Source organism: Amblyomma maculatum, chromosome 1, assembly GCF_055883805.1.
Source record: "Amblyomma maculatum isolate TAMU_Amacu chromosome 1, ASM5588380v1, whole genome shotgun sequence".
Classification (NCBI taxonomy): Eukaryota; Metazoa; Arthropoda; class Arachnida; order Ixodida; family Ixodidae; genus Amblyomma; species Amblyomma maculatum.
In genome coordinates this window covers 34,085,269-34,100,682 of record NC_139344.1, presented here as the reverse complement: position 1 = coordinate 34,100,682, position 15,414 = coordinate 34,085,269, and the positions used below count along the sequence as shown (strand labels likewise).

The 15,414-nt window shown below is 44.7% G+C and overlaps 1 protein-coding gene across 2 annotated transcripts in view; it reads right to left on the bottom strand.

Moving 5' to 3' along the window:
• Nucleotides 1–3,045: 3,045 nt before the first annotated feature.
• The window catches only part of LOC146202109 (uncharacterized), a 72,435-nt gene continuing 60,066 nt past the window's right edge, over nucleotides 3,046–15,414 (bottom strand). The window contains exons 14-18 of one of the 2 annotated variants that reach the window (XR_014703642.1): nucleotides 15,049–15,160; nucleotides 14,420–14,499; nucleotides 9,201–9,284; nucleotides 6,557–6,637; nucleotides 3,046–3,099 (exon numbers count right to left, since the gene is read on the bottom strand). The gene's annotated coding sequence lies outside the window, so the exon portion shown is untranslated. The remainder of the gene's footprint in view (nucleotides 3,100–6,556; nucleotides 6,638–9,200; nucleotides 9,285–14,419; nucleotides 14,500–15,048; nucleotides 15,161–15,414) is intronic. The other variant, XR_014703644.1, reaches the window with a different exon arrangement.

Sequence of the window (15,414 nt, the reverse complement as noted above, 5' to 3'; positions counted from 1 at the left end):
TCGTATCCAACCACACAAACTGGGACATTGCCCTCCCTTATATCACCCACGCGTACAACACTGCTATGCAATCTAGCACGGGTTTCTCTCCGTTCTTTTTGCTTTACGGTCGGCATCCATCTGCTCCCCTTGATACGATCCTCCCCTACAACCCTCACGCATCAGAATATATCACAGTGAATGCACAGCACCCCAAAGAATGCTGCCAGATTGCCCGGACGTTCACGACCGACTCTCAGTGGCGTCAATAATAACTGCATGACACCGATCAGAAGAATGCACCACACTTCGAGCCTGGCTCACTCGTGTGTTATGGGTTCCATCCGGCAGCCCTGACCTCTCAACAAAACTAATCTGCAAGTATCATGGGCCCAATTGTGCCGTCGAGCGCACTTCACCAGTAAACTACAGTGTTGAGCCGCTTACTCTATCTTCCGATTTGCTACGCCACGGCCGCGAGACTGTACATGTGCAGCGCCTTAAGCCGTTCCACGATCCCATTATATCTTCGTCCCCTTAACTCGCCAGGGTGGCTCCTTTTTCTCTGAGGGGCATTGTGAAGAAGATTAACCCCTTTTGCTGGACGCTGACGAAGAGGAAGCAGTCTGGAATTGTCATCGCGCATATCATCGTACTGGTCTTAATCGCCCCGCTTCGTCGCCGACCTCGACGTGCAGATTAAACCTTCTCTTACCCTTAAAGGGCACATGTCCAGGGAAGGAACTTTTAAGCAAAGGAGCCCAGTGTTTCTGTCAGGTACCGGAGACAGTCTATGCAAAATGCTAGTGACACGAGCGCCGCAAAGCAACGAAAATACAAATCAAAGCTCTCTCATGTTCTCCTTCGGAAAGCAAGCTTCCCCCTTCCCTGCGCTGGCTCTTCGAGCCGCAGCTATTACCTATTTGTCGAAAACGACGTCCATTGGCCCGCCTCGCTGTCTAAGGGTGAAGGATGGGTGTCTATCGCTCGCTGCGCGCTTTTTCCTCGCCACGGCCGGACTGAATCCAACGGCGCACGCTCCCTCGTCCGTATGTTGTTTTTTTTTCGCGCAAGCGGAGTGCCACACCCCACCTCCCGCCAAACGCGGAGGAGGAAGGGGAAGTTGTCTTGCGGAGGCTAGACGACAGGGCAAGAGAGTGAAAAACCTTTGCGAGGGAACGGGAGAAGAGAAACACGACAGAATTGGGTGATTGCGGTGGTTGTAACTGCGTTATTATAGTTACTCTTTTCAAAAACATTTTGCGGCCTTGCGTTCTGGGGGTGAATTCTCTACAGTCACTGCTGAAGAAGATATTTTCGACCGGAGGGTGGACAGTGGTTCTTTAAAATAAAATGTTCGTCAAACCGAAAAAGCACGCCATGAGGTTTATTGTGAGCAGGTTCATAATGGTGCACACAATTGCACTTCGGTTCAAAGCACCGCAGTCGTTTGCTTCTTCAATTCATGTGTGTCGCTCATACGTAATCTCGTTTAGCGATCGGAGGGAGCAAGCTGCGCACGTCAATTTCTAATGATCACTTGCGCGTGATTGCAACACAACGAGGAGGAGACTGAGAGAACACATTTTATTCCTTCTGCAGCTTCATTATAACGAGATCAAAAATAGGTCTTCCCACTAAGCGCCCCAAGTGGCATCCTTCTGCTTCTGTTAATAGCGCAAAAGCTGCAGAGAAAACACCTTTTAAGGCAAATGATTAATTAAAAAAAGTACAAGTAACGAATCTATAATCACCAGATGAAATGGTGCTTTCGATGTCTTCAGTTTTCCCTAATTGGCCTTGATGTCGCAGTTTGTCGTAACAGGTGTTTACTAGTTGCTGGCTCAGCGACCTTTTTTCTGGCACTGAGCTGTGGCGAGCAAATTGCTGTGGAATGCGTGTTCTTGAAAGTTCAGAATCTGATGGCAAATGATATTTGCAAGCTTAGAGCTTAGAAGTGGTTGCACTATGCAGGCCGGTAAAAGAAGTTATTTGGCTGCGCTATTTGGCAGTGAGGACGTAAAAGTTGAGATATACGCTGGCAGCGCTACCAATCTCCTCGTTAGTGTTGGAGGAAATCGCGCTTCAAGCTGCCCTTTGAGACGATTAAGATTTTATAAGCGGCAGTGGGAGCGCTAGATATGATTGTTATGTTTTGAACGTGTTTGTCGTGAAAATTCTGCCCGCAATCTTTTACAATTATAGCATATGGGCGGTTTTTAAAGATTGTATAATTTTCAAACAGGAGACAATTCACTCCTGTGCAATGTACAACGGTAGACGTGTTGGGACGCTGTTCCCAACATTCCAGGGGCCTTGAACACAGTTTGAAAAATACCTTCCTAAACTACTTGTGACGTCAGTTCACAAAAGACCTAACCACAGCCTAACCCCGAGTTTTTAAAGCTATAGCTATAAATTTCTATGCTGTCAAGAAAATCTGAATTGACTGGCGAGAGACAAAACACGGGCATGGCTTTGGTAGGTGGTAACTGGACTTCACATGGCTGTGCTGTGGTGGTCGCCGGGGTATGAATACCCCTTACACAATTTTATTTAAGTGGTGCATAATTTAGCATTCGCCAAATAAATAAATTAACCAATGTACTAGCCCCCTCTGCCGAAGTGTGAAAGGTGCCATACTGAACTTGGGACCCCACCTGACCATGCATTTCTAGTGTACTGTGTGGGTCTCGATCCCGAGAGTGCATCATTACGCGGTGCCACCTTACGATGTAACGGAGTTTTAAACCTGAAAGCGTGTCTCTCAAGATATTATAACTTTTGTGAAATAAGGGTCCGTATAAGGAGTTTGTGTGATTTTTGCCGTCACATCGAGTCATCTCAACGAAGGAAACAATGAAACCGAACGCGAGTTCGCTTGCCATCACTTTCGGTTCCGGTGTTTACATCAACCAGAAAGGGTGCAAGGGTGAAAGCGACACTACTGAAAATGACGCAAACCCGCATCATTATAGATGCGGAAATTTTAATAGGGTTATAAAATATAGACGGCGTAAGTACACAAGTTCTACAGTAAGGTAAGTGATTTACTCTGAGTGACTCATCTATTTATACAATTTCAGATAAGTCACTGTCTGATGTGTTTGAATCAGTGTCCTGAAAAGAAACAAAAAAGAGTGTTAACACAAGATCTTCATCCGACCAAACTGAAGCGCCCTCTTAAAGCAGTAATAAAATTCTTCCTTATTTACGGTTCAACCCCCTCAAGCACTGCTCACCCCTTGTGTGTTAAAAAAAAACATCAGAAAGTGAAATGTAAATAACTTGTTTCGAATAGATTTCGATGGTTTACTTTGTAGCGGCGCATACGCATCTGCACAGGAAGCACCCTCACAAGTTTGCAACAAGGGTAAGTCCAATATGATTGCTCTATACTGTTGATTCTACATTATACGGATCACCCTTCTGCCAACGTATTATCTAATGACACGTGCCACTGTACATGCATTTAATTTCAGCACAGCATCAGTTTTAAATATCACCTGTACAATCAGCAGCACAAGCATTTCTGCTCCAAAACAGGCTCGGGATTTTTTATATAAAGCACAAAGTCAAACACTGGAAATTGGTCTAAAATATGCGGTCATCACCAAGAAAATTACACTGAAAAAATATTTCCCGCCTCACAATCTCAGATCGCCATCGTCAGAGCTGCGGGAAAATTACCCCCACTACCGGACAAAAGATTTACCTTGTCCCTAAAGTTAACCCCGATCTTCCACTTTACCCAACCCTGGCTCCTTACGTCACAAAATTTCTTATCACACACAACGATCTGAAAGTAACCTGAATAAATTCCTACTCTCCGCAGCAAACCGAAGAGGAGTTCATCATCACCCTTTGGAAGAGCATTGCGCCAATGACAAGCGTCACAGATGAGCACACAATAAAGATGCCTGGCGTGCTGCAAGGCAATCACTTACCACCACCATAAATACCACTTACATAATTTTATTTAAGTGGTACATAAATTAGCCTTCGCTAAATAAATACATTAACCAATGTACTAGCCCCCTCTACCCAAATGTGAAAGGTGCCATACTGAACTTGGGACCCCACCTGACCATGCATTTCTAGTGTACTGTGCGAGTCTCGATCCCAAGAGTGCATCATCACGCGGTGCCACCTTACGATGTAACGGAGTTTAAAACCTGAAAGCGTGTCCCTCAAGATATTACACCTTTTGTGAAATAAGGGTCCGTATAAGGAGTTTGTGTCATTTTTGCCGTCACATCGAGTCATCTCAACGAAGGAAGCAATGAAACCGGACGTGAGTTCGCTTGCCATCACTTTTGGTTTTTCCTCTAGACGCTACCTCCGCCGAGAAGAAACCCAGGCATAACCTAATCTGGATCCCGGGCCACACGGGCATAGGGGGGAACGAAAGAGCAGACAGCCTAGCTCGAGGTTACGCATTCCGAGCAGGGCAGTCAAATGCTCCGGAGCTCCGCCTACAGGCTTGCGAGGGGGGATACGCAGAGATCTTGCACTTGCATAGGGGAGCTAGAATTAGATATCCACCCCCACACAAAGCCCTAACAAAGGAGGAAGCGACCGGCTGGCGCAGATTACAGACCAACTCTTTTCCTAACCTACACATACTTAATAAAATGTTCCCGACACAATACAGAGCCACCTGCCCTTGGTGCGATGCCACACCTACACTTTATCATATCACGTGGGAATGCGAACGTAACAAAGCATTCCACCAACACGAAGACCCGAGTGCGGAGCAATGGGAGAGTCGGCTCACCAGCGGCGAGCTCGCGACCCAAAGGGCCTTAGTGCAGCACGCGACTGATGCAGCACGACTCAGTGGAGCCTTGGAATAGGGGCCCACCCTTGCTGACGAGAAGTCACAAGTCGCCAGCGCCAGAGAAGATGACGGAGACTTCACAACCGCGAAACCCTTGAAATATTCAATAAAGTTTTCACTCACTCACTCACTCTAGACGCTTTTATGGCCTAGTCAAGAGTAAAGCAAACCTGGATGATTTTGCTGGTGTTCTCATTTCCCTGGGATTTCCTGCTGTGGGTACCCCGGAGGAAACGCAGACTGGCATTTAGCGCCACATATTTTTTCCAGCCTAATAGATTAGCTTCTGCACCCGTCCAAAATAACTGCTAAGCAAGGAACGATGCTGTTCAAGCTGAAATATGGAGGCTCATTGGAAAAAACGTTAAATATTGCAGTACTCCAACGCTGACACATCAAATGTTTTCTTCCCATCGCGATAGCGATCTCCGATCATCATTCACTTTTTCAATGGCAGTATCGTACATACGATAAGGCGGCAGCAAAAATATTGAATTGTAAATGCAGAGGAGAAACTGGTCACCCTTGGTGAGATAAAAGTGCCGACAAGAAAAAGTAATCACATGGAGAAGAAAAGTAGTAAAACATAAGAAATGTAAAAGGTTATGACTATTTTTGTAAAAACAAAGGCTGCATGAATTATTCAAGTATGGCTATTGTGCGAGAACGTTATTGCTACTACAGCAAGGCAAAAGGAAAATGCTAATTTTTAGCATGAAAGCAGCTCCTTTAGGACACGCTGGAAAAGGTCATTCAGGGAAAGCCATTTACAACAAGACCGACAAAAGGTTAGGAGACAGCTTGTTTAGGAGCAGTTTGCTTTTGAGACACTGACATATCTCTACAGCACGCTGCTTCAGTAGTCACAGGTGCACATGCTTACTCCATCAAACTGCAAAAAACACCACCGCATAGTAGCTGACCTGAAAATAATAGGCCTAAAGCTCACCACAATCGTGTTGTACTCGATAGAAGGGCGCCATTCCGGCTGCGTCTCAAGGGTGTCATCGACCTCTCTATGTGCTCGTCTCCAGGTCGTCAAAGGTAAGGACCGAAACATTTGCAGTTTTCTCGGTAAAAGCATCGAATTACCGGTGATGAAAACTGAATGACACGATCCTCCCCAACATATCAGTCAAAGTAGGAATTCGAAGGCATCGCTGTCAGTGGCTTTGTGTGCAAATGAGAGTACTTGATTGTATTACTGTACATAACAGGAACACCTGGAGAAATCATCGCATCAGGAGTAGACATAAATTTTTGTCAAAGTTCCATGTTCCTACAGCATCGCACCAAGAGGGAAGCTCTCACTGCTGACTTCTCGGCTACATTGGCTGTTAATTTTCTTTACTGATCTTTCACATTTATGTACTCACCGTTTCAATAGCCCTTCCTAACCTTTGCACTCCTTAACAGGTGCAAGCGTAGTTTGTAATGCGACATTTTGACATTGCATTAATGAATATGCAATTTGAGGATACAGTCTGTCATGGAACAAAATCCAATACTTGTGCCAGATATCCCTGCCACACTACTAAACATATTGACGGGATGCCATACAGAGGCTTAGCAGCCGGGGCAGATGTTTAGACGTGGAGTTTGCAGCTACAACCGATGAATGTTCGAGCCTTTTTTGCGAACATTTAACTTTTGTGCTACACCCACTATTAAAACTGTGAAGATTAGTTATAGTACATTGTCGCACCCCATACATAAATACAGTGCAATTTTTAATACCTCGAGAGGCCGCCTCTTGGGCTTCTTGGCAGAGAGGTCCTCGAAGAACAACTTGCGGCCTGTTTTAAACTTTGCAAGTTCCTGGAAATAAGCACAGCAGTCGAAGGTATTTTGTGGTACTGAATCTGATGACTGCAACATCTCTTGTGCAAAATATGTGAATGATCATTTTGTATTAACTTTCGCAGACAGGGACATGAATGTCTATGAGAGAACAGTCATACTTATAAAGACCCATTCAAGCTTTGCTCAATGATGTTAAAAAAAGGCAAGGAAATCCGTTTTTAACTGTGGCTGGATGAATCCTATATTGAGTTATATACAGCGTTCATCACTGCACTAAATGCAGGTTCAAATCTTAGTCGAGTGAGAACAAATACGATTTGTTCTTCAAATCTCTGCATACTAGCATGATCCCAAGCTAAGCTAGTGTCGGGAGAACCAAGTTCTATAGTTGAAAAGAGTTTAAAAGGCTAAAAAAACAATGTTCAAGCTACAGCGTGTTTGAAATCAAGGCAGCTTTTATAATTCGGACGAATTGAAAGAGATTTTATTGTCAGTTCAAATAAAGCAGAACTTTGAAGTGAGCAAGTTTTAAACAACGAGCTACCGCTGTGGTTAAGTGCCGCAAATTCTCCCAGTGTCATTATGGCTACATATGGTAAAAGAGCGCAAAAAGACGAACGCAGTAGAGATGACAACACATCTCTGCTGTGTTCGTCTTTTCATGCTCGTTTATCATGAGTGCTTACCCAGTAGCCCAACTTCTCATTGTAAGACATCATGGGTATTCTACTACAGCAAACTTGGTTATAGCAAACAGGTATATATGTGCAGTAGGTTCATCAACATTTCATCAACAAAGTAGAGTTAACTGTTTTATTAAGTGGGGCAAAAATTATTAAATAAAAGGAAGCCACCACTGAGAGATTATTTCCGAGGTTTCAACGCCGCTTTCAAGCTGCTCGTCGTTGTTAAAAGTGCCGCATTGAACTCGGGGCCAAATGCTAGTTAAGCTGGCCTCCCCGCATCAAGGAGTTCATGAATACATTAAACGTCAAAACAATTTACAATTTTCCTCATATACTCGTACAAGGCAGTCTACATGCGCCAAAATGGCTACAACTGGCCATGCCACTGATTCCAGAGGAAATGTCTGCAGGTGTGGAATGTAGAAACGGTTGCCGACTGGCTGGCCACAAACTGCGTAGGCTGCAGAATCATTCGTGGCGCCGTTCAAAAGAGCGCGATAAGCGTGATCCACGACATGAGCACTTGCCACCTCATCACGAGACAACCGTGCGCTGTTGCTAAGATTAGCAGTCTGTTATTTGAGTGGATGTACTTGTAGCATGCTAGATATAAAGTGTATTCTCTGGGAGACAAACCTGAAAAATTCCAGGCATATTTACCTCATTACACGTGTGGTAAAATATCCTAGCGTGTTTAATCTGTCCAAGCATATCAAAAACAACTAACCAAAATAGTCTACCAAATAAAATAACTCCATGAAGAGCGTTTATTGCGCTATGCATATGTCAGCTCAGTCATAGCGGATCGCACCCGAGAATTCATCAGTAAGAAAGAGATTGCTGTATTCGTTTAATTGCAAACCGCACCGGATACAAAAAAAAAAAAACGCTGCATGAGTGATCGTTAAAAAAAAATTATCTTTGTTTCTTATATTTAATGTAAAAAAAATGCGCAAAACAGGCAACACAGAAGGAAGAAGGACGATGACAACCGCGCACTTGCTACTGTTTGTTCACAGCGTCAAGTAAACGAAGAGAGAAAGGGCATAAATGGGAGGACCCCCATATGCACACCGCAGAAACCTATAACCAAAGGCTACAGATGGAGAGGTGATTGTATTAGCACAACCTCGATTTTGAGCAACAAGAAAGAAAGTTTTCTTGGGGTGGTGGTCAGACACCATGTTTCTGTAGCCATTAGTTTTGTGCTTCTGTCTGTGTGCATGTGGGGGTCCTCCTTTCTACCCTTTCCCTGTTGATTTATATGTTCACCGGACGCTAAGTGTATAAGCAGTTGTACGTGAGCAGATGTGACCGTCCTTTTTATGTTGTGCATGTTGCGCATCATTTGAGACCATGAGTCCTACTAGCCCCCAGAGATTGTTACTAGACTACATTATAGTTAAGTTTAACTGCCTACAGCTAATGCTGCACCTATTTTAAAGTAGAGAGTAAGCATTAAAGAAGAATTCAATGGAGAACACATGGACATAACCTGAAACCTAAAAGGTCCCAAACTGACAAGATTATTTCGCCAACCTTTTATTTTCATGTACATGTGAATGTTATCGTTAGCACTTTCGGACCCAACGTGTAAGCTTCAGAAACTGCTCCACATCTGCCTAGACGAAACTAGGAAACGAGGAGAATTGATCACACATTCACAAGAGCAGCAATATGTGCGGCAACATTAAAAAAAAAATTCAACAAGAGTGCAGTTGTATGAATAGTGCAACCGTTTTGTGGCGCACTGCACAGCTTCAGCAATACCGGTAACAACAAGCGCTGAGAGTGCGATCAAATATGCCTGCAGCATCTCCACGTGCTACAGGCACCATAAAATAGCCGCCCCTGTGCCATAAGCGCCGTACTCCTTATAAAGAAATACCAACCTATACCATTTTAAGAGCCTCACACTCCTCTGTCTTCTTCCGGAGTTCATCGTGGTTGACATGGTCTTTGTATATCTCCTGCATCTGCAGCAGTTCCAAACAAGAGAAAAATATAATACAAACAAAACATACTAGTTAAGTGCAAGTCTTGTGTGAAAGCGGAGTAAAAAGGGAAACACATGCGCGGAATACTCAGACATTTCCAAGAATATCAAAAGCGAACTTATTTGAACGTTATGTTGACCTTCTGAATTTTGTGCTTTATTATCTGCTGAGCTGATGTTGAAATTTCTGATCAACGTTCTGCCTATTTGCTGTTAATCTTTGTGACGAGCGGTCTACCGCTTTGTTTTTTATCTTCGTGATGGATGACCTGGTGATCTTGGTATTGGTTTATCTGGCACTTCTGGCAGCAGCATCTTTCTCTAGATTCTTTGCATTCCCATGACGCCTGCGTTAGGTAGGGCCACATGGTGCTCTCATGGGGCACTGATGCAGCTTTTGCTAGCTACTTTCTCCAGGACACGCTCACCACGAGCAGCATTTCGAGTTGGCGCAGACTACCACGCGCAACGGTAGCACAGTGGTGAAGGCACTCTGCCACTTAGCCGCAAACCCTAGTTTCGAACCAGAGCTCGGTGGCACCATTGTGAAGGCGGCGAAATGCAAATGCAGCCGCCGTCTGTGCGACAGCACTTTATTTAAACATCCCCGTGTGGTTGAAATTATTCTGGACCCTCCCCTACGGTACCTCTTTCTCAGTCTTCTTCTAAGCCCACTTTTCTCCCTTCCCTTACGGTATCGTTAAGGTGTCCACGAGATGTGCACAGCTACAACGCCTATTAAGCTACTTAAGCAAATTTGCATTTTGAGACTCCAGTCGCGGTGGAAGCTGTCTCCCCATAAAGACTAGAGCTTAGGGCCCCGTCACTATTGCGCTGAGGAATGAAGTACCAACTGCACGCGGCCACCATATTTCACAGTTTACACCCTAAAATCTTAGCAAATACGCAGGCGAATCTAAACGAGGTTTTCCTATGGTGTTTGCACCCACCGCGTTAGCTAAGTGTTAAGACGCTTGGCTACTAAATCGGAATAAAATGTTTAACCGGCCTTCTGCAACATTTTGTAAGCTCTGGACGCTTTACAACACTCGGGGGAAAAATAACTGACGAAAACAGCGTTTTTTACACGTAACTGTTAGAGTTTTACGTATAGTCATAAATGTATTATAATATGCTCGAAAAGTGCTTGCATGAATACATAAATTTCTTGCTAATAGCCACATCCGCTTTAATGAGAGAAAAAACAAGGGAGAGAAGTGACCTCTATGGGACGGTATGTGTACTAATAGTTTAGTTTATGGAGCTTAACATCGCAGAGCGACTCAGACTGTGCGAGACGCCTTTGTCGAGAGCTTCGGATTTTTTGAACACATGGGCTTCTTTAACGTCCATAGACATCGCTAAGCGCACGGGCGCTTTTATTTTCGCCTTCGTCGAAAAGCCGCCGCCGTGGCCGGGATGTGTGCAACTACCTAAACCACCCAAATTACCAGGCACTGCTACTCCCAAGTGTAAGAAATTCACACTGATAGTGCAACAGCAATATTTGGGGCTCACAACAATTAATTCTCACTTGCCAATTTGTGGTTGCGACAGAAAAAAAAACTGGTGTTTAGATAAGACGAACATTATTCTCTCAACATTGTTTCGCACATCTAACTATGCTTAACACCCCACTCCGGAGAAATTATAAATGAACTACTATATGTGACAACATAAGGAGCCTTTTCCTCAAAAAACTACGGCCATCGATACAGCCCAAGTATGAAAAAACAATAGAAAACAGATAAAAAAGATGGTAAACGTTTAACGAGGAGATAAAATGCAGCATGCCTGTGAAAACAGTTAACCGTAATTACAGGTCTTCAGTAAAACAAAATATGAAAAGCCCATGCTACAGGTGAAAAAAGGGAACAAAAATGTATTGCTTCCATGAATACTATTGCAATTACGGTTCATTACCAAAGCCGAAAGTGTGAGCTTGGCACTGTTGCCACAAAACGAGGCTTAACAAAGCCTAGGACGTCACTCCAGCACTCAGGTCCGTTCACCTAAACAATTGCCGACGATTACGCTATTTTCTAATGCAAAATTTGAGCCCAGCTCATCAGCTATTTCACCTTTTCAATATCTTCAGGCGATGGTTTCGAGCAAGATGTGTAGTACGATTACAGACAACTTTTTTTTTTTAATTTTTCACGCATGCATAATCAATACTCCACTGATAGTTCATGACTGTCATGAAGGAAGCTTTGTGGTCGTCCGAAACCTTCCACTTTCTCTCTTGCTTCGTTGCCACCTTCCTCCTGTTTTTTACAGCTCGGTTCAGGTGTCCGCGCAGAATTCGCCCCGCCGGGGTTGTGCAGTGGTAAGACGCCCGAGTACTGTGCCGGAGTACCCAGGTTCGATCCCGACCGCGGCGGCTGCGTTTGGATGGAGGCGAAACGAAGAGGCGTACGTGTGCTGTGCGATGTCAGCGTGCGTTAAAGATCCTCAGGTGGTCGAAATTACTCTGTAGCCCTCCATTATGGCTCCACTTTCTCTCTTCCACTTTCATTCCCACCTTCATATACCCTTACGGCGCGGTTCAGGTGTCCACAGAAACAAATGTGACAGATACTGCGCCTTTCCCTTTCTGTGAATTAATTATTATCCGCGCAGAATTGCGACAGATACTGCGCCTTTTTTTTGTTGTCACCTAATTTTCAATACCGCTTATGCCTGCTGTACTGCGTCTATTTCTATATGCTCTGTGGTGCGACGTTCGAGGAAGCATCAAATCAAAGGCGCCGCACGGACGCCTGGATCGAACGCTCGACATGGTCAGCTTCGTGTATGCGTGTTGTTGTTGTTAAGAAGTTTATTTTTTCACCGATATGCGTGAATCTCCTGATGACGTCATCAGCAGTCATGAGGTCATGACCGAACGTGGCGTCATTATCACTTCCGGTTATTAGACATGTCCGGATGTAACATCATGATGAAGTCAAATCCGGTCATGAGTCACGTTCGATGACGTCACCAGGTTTCGAGGTCGACGGCGACGCCGACACCAAGGATGACGACGTGAAACGCAGGAACGGCGCCAAACAGCTGCGCTCTAAAAATGTGGAGGTTTAAGCACGGTTTAAACCTATCGATAGAAAGAAGGCCGTGTTGCTGTGATAGCCTCATTAACACCGCCTTTTCAAACCTTGCTTTTTTTTTTCATTTTTGTTTAAGTTTAGTTTTGGTGAAAGGAACGCACCTGAATAGTGGGACCCTACACCTTACCGGGTCAAGGTTTATACGTTTACACTTTTTTCTTTGTAAATTGTATATTCCTTTATAATGAAAAGGAGGGGTATCTCAGACTTCTCTCAGGCTGCTGCTGCGACTGAAGGAAGAAGGAAAAGAAAATGCACGGGCCAGCTACTGGCTCTGTAGCTGAGCCACCTCCGCATTCTCGTGAGGACAGGAGAAAATAGAGAAGAAAATGAAGAATGGCAGAAAGACGCGCGTTGCAACAGCCGTCGTCCACCACCGAAACGGTAGAACGGTAGCGAGTGCAATGACGGCCTACAACAGAAAAATATAGTGGCACCCTAGCCTCCGTCGCAAGCGGCAGTGACCTACCATTCCCAGCCGTGCAGGGCCAGGAGCACCCGAACTATCAATATGTCAGGGAGAATCGGGGCATTCGCAAATAATATGATCCTGATTGGTTATTATACCGCATAGGTCAATGTCATTTGAAGGTCAAATTTAGCGCCACGTGAAGGATGTTATCTGCTTACATGAAGCTTTTGCTTCATTTGTAAATTGGTTTACAAGAAAGGAAAGGCGCAATATTTGAGGATAGAAAAGGCGCATTATCTGTGACAATTCTCCGCGGGCACATGTACCACGCCGTAAAGGCAGGGAGGAAGATGGGAGTGAAAGAAGAGAGGGAGATAGAGGTGCCGTAGTAGAGGGCTGCAATCCACTGCGCTATATTGGCCTTCGCCTCATCGTACTTTAGTGGTCCAAAGTGCCCTCTAGAATTTTTTTTGGCACTTTTGCACTGTAAGGGCGATGCCACGTCCAGGCTATAACTTTTTGGGCGCAATGAGATGTATAGACTGTTGTGTAAACCTGCAGTTGATTCATTCACTTCGACATGAAATAAACAAGTGGTGCCAGTTATCTCATGCTTATCAAGTCGGCAACAAAGAAATTAGATACACTCAAAAAATAGGAAAAGAGCTTGCTCAGCCGCAAGCTCTTTTCCTATTTTACGCAAGCAAACCAGCAAACCAGACCAAGCAAACAAGTTCCTTCTCTTTGCGCATCGCATCCTTCAAAACAGTGACTACACTGCGGGGCCCCCGCGTGTCTAACAGTTGTACGAGCTCCACCTCACATGGGCCTCGAAGGCAATGAAACGGCAGACGCCGCCCGCGCGGTCACTCTCCGGGCAACGCCTTCAGACACTTCTGATACGGATCCCGAACCCAATACGGCGCTCACTTTTCGATAAATTACTGAGTTAATCCAATTCGGCCGTGCAATTTATCCTAAGCCTTGTAAAGGCCTTACAAATGTGCAGGAACGCACACTACTACGTCTTTACACCAAAACGCTGCTGTGCCCGGCAGTTTTAAAACACTTTGATCCTAATGCCCGCATTGTGCGGAGAAGTCTTCGGACATCTTCCACATGGTATGGGCATGCCAGTCAACCCCGAACCTCGTCCACAAACCCAACCCCACCCGGGAGGACTGGGACTGGTCCACCGAGCCAGAGCCGCGGCGGTCGCCAATGGTTTCTTGTAACGAGGAGCCCACCTAGTGATTGCGAGAGGTTGCCCCGGCTACCTCAAGCTTCCACCCTGCAAAAAGCGTTTTTCACACACACACACACACACACACACACACACACACACACACACACACACACACACACACACACACACACACACACACACACACACACACACACACCAGCACAGTGCAGTGATACAGGAACACAATAATGTAGAGCATGTACATGTCACTTAGTAGATAGCAAATTACATGACCACAATTTCCAGGAGCAAACAAAGCACCGTTTACAAGGTAGGCGTTCCGATGAAGCAAATAATAAATAAACACAGAGATATGAATAAAACACGTGAGCTAGGAAAAAGAAACTCACCATCTGGAATGCCTGCACTATGACGGCCTTGCAGTACCCTAGATCGTTCACATTACTAAGTAAATTCTTGATACGCTTCTCTGTAAAGAGGCGGGTGATTTAATAATCACACGGGACTACGTTTACATGGGTTCTTCTGAGAGCAACCGCAGTTTCCCTTTAAAGTGCATTCAAAAGAAAGTGCAACCCGGCAAGAATGTTGCATTTTGTTATTAAACGCACGTTGAAGCAATTTCAGAACGTCCGTGACGAGCAATCATATATTTGTGACTCATTTGTTGTCCTGCAAAGAACTGGCAATTTTATTTTATAAAGCTGAAGTAGAAAGTCCACATCCAGTATAAAAATTTATGGGACGCTCATGCTTCGCCATTATAGTAGACACAGCGCTTACAACACCGCCTCTTCATTCCGCGAATTTCCTTCCTAATTACATACTTGTTCATTAGCATACAATAATACTGCGAAGAACTGGCAATTTTATTTTATAAAGCTGAAGTAGAAAGTCCACATCCAGTATAAAAATTTATGGGACGCTCATGCTTCGCCATTATAGTATTGCAGTGAGCCGTCTTTACTGCTCACTGCAATACGATCGAGAAGTCAAGTCAACAAAATTTTTTACTCACCGGGCTCAACGTCCAATATCTTCTGCCTGAGCTCAGCAATGCGCGCATTGTGTTGATGCTCAATTTTTCTGAGTTTCTCCAGGCATGTCTCAAGGAAAGCGCGGTCTTCTTCCTGCAGCGTTAGATCGTAGACAATAGCCATAGTTCCCACACACAATTACGCCCATTTACCAATAAAAGTCTATTTAGAAATAGCTTATGGTGGGATTTGCACTGTGCCTGGCCTGCACAGCCAAACCATTTCTTTATGTATATATAATGAAGTATATATCAGTTCAATTCAGTCGTTCAGTCGTGTCCGACTCTCCGTGACCCTATGGACCATATCGCGCCACGCAATGCTATTGTGACTGGCCATAGGGTTTT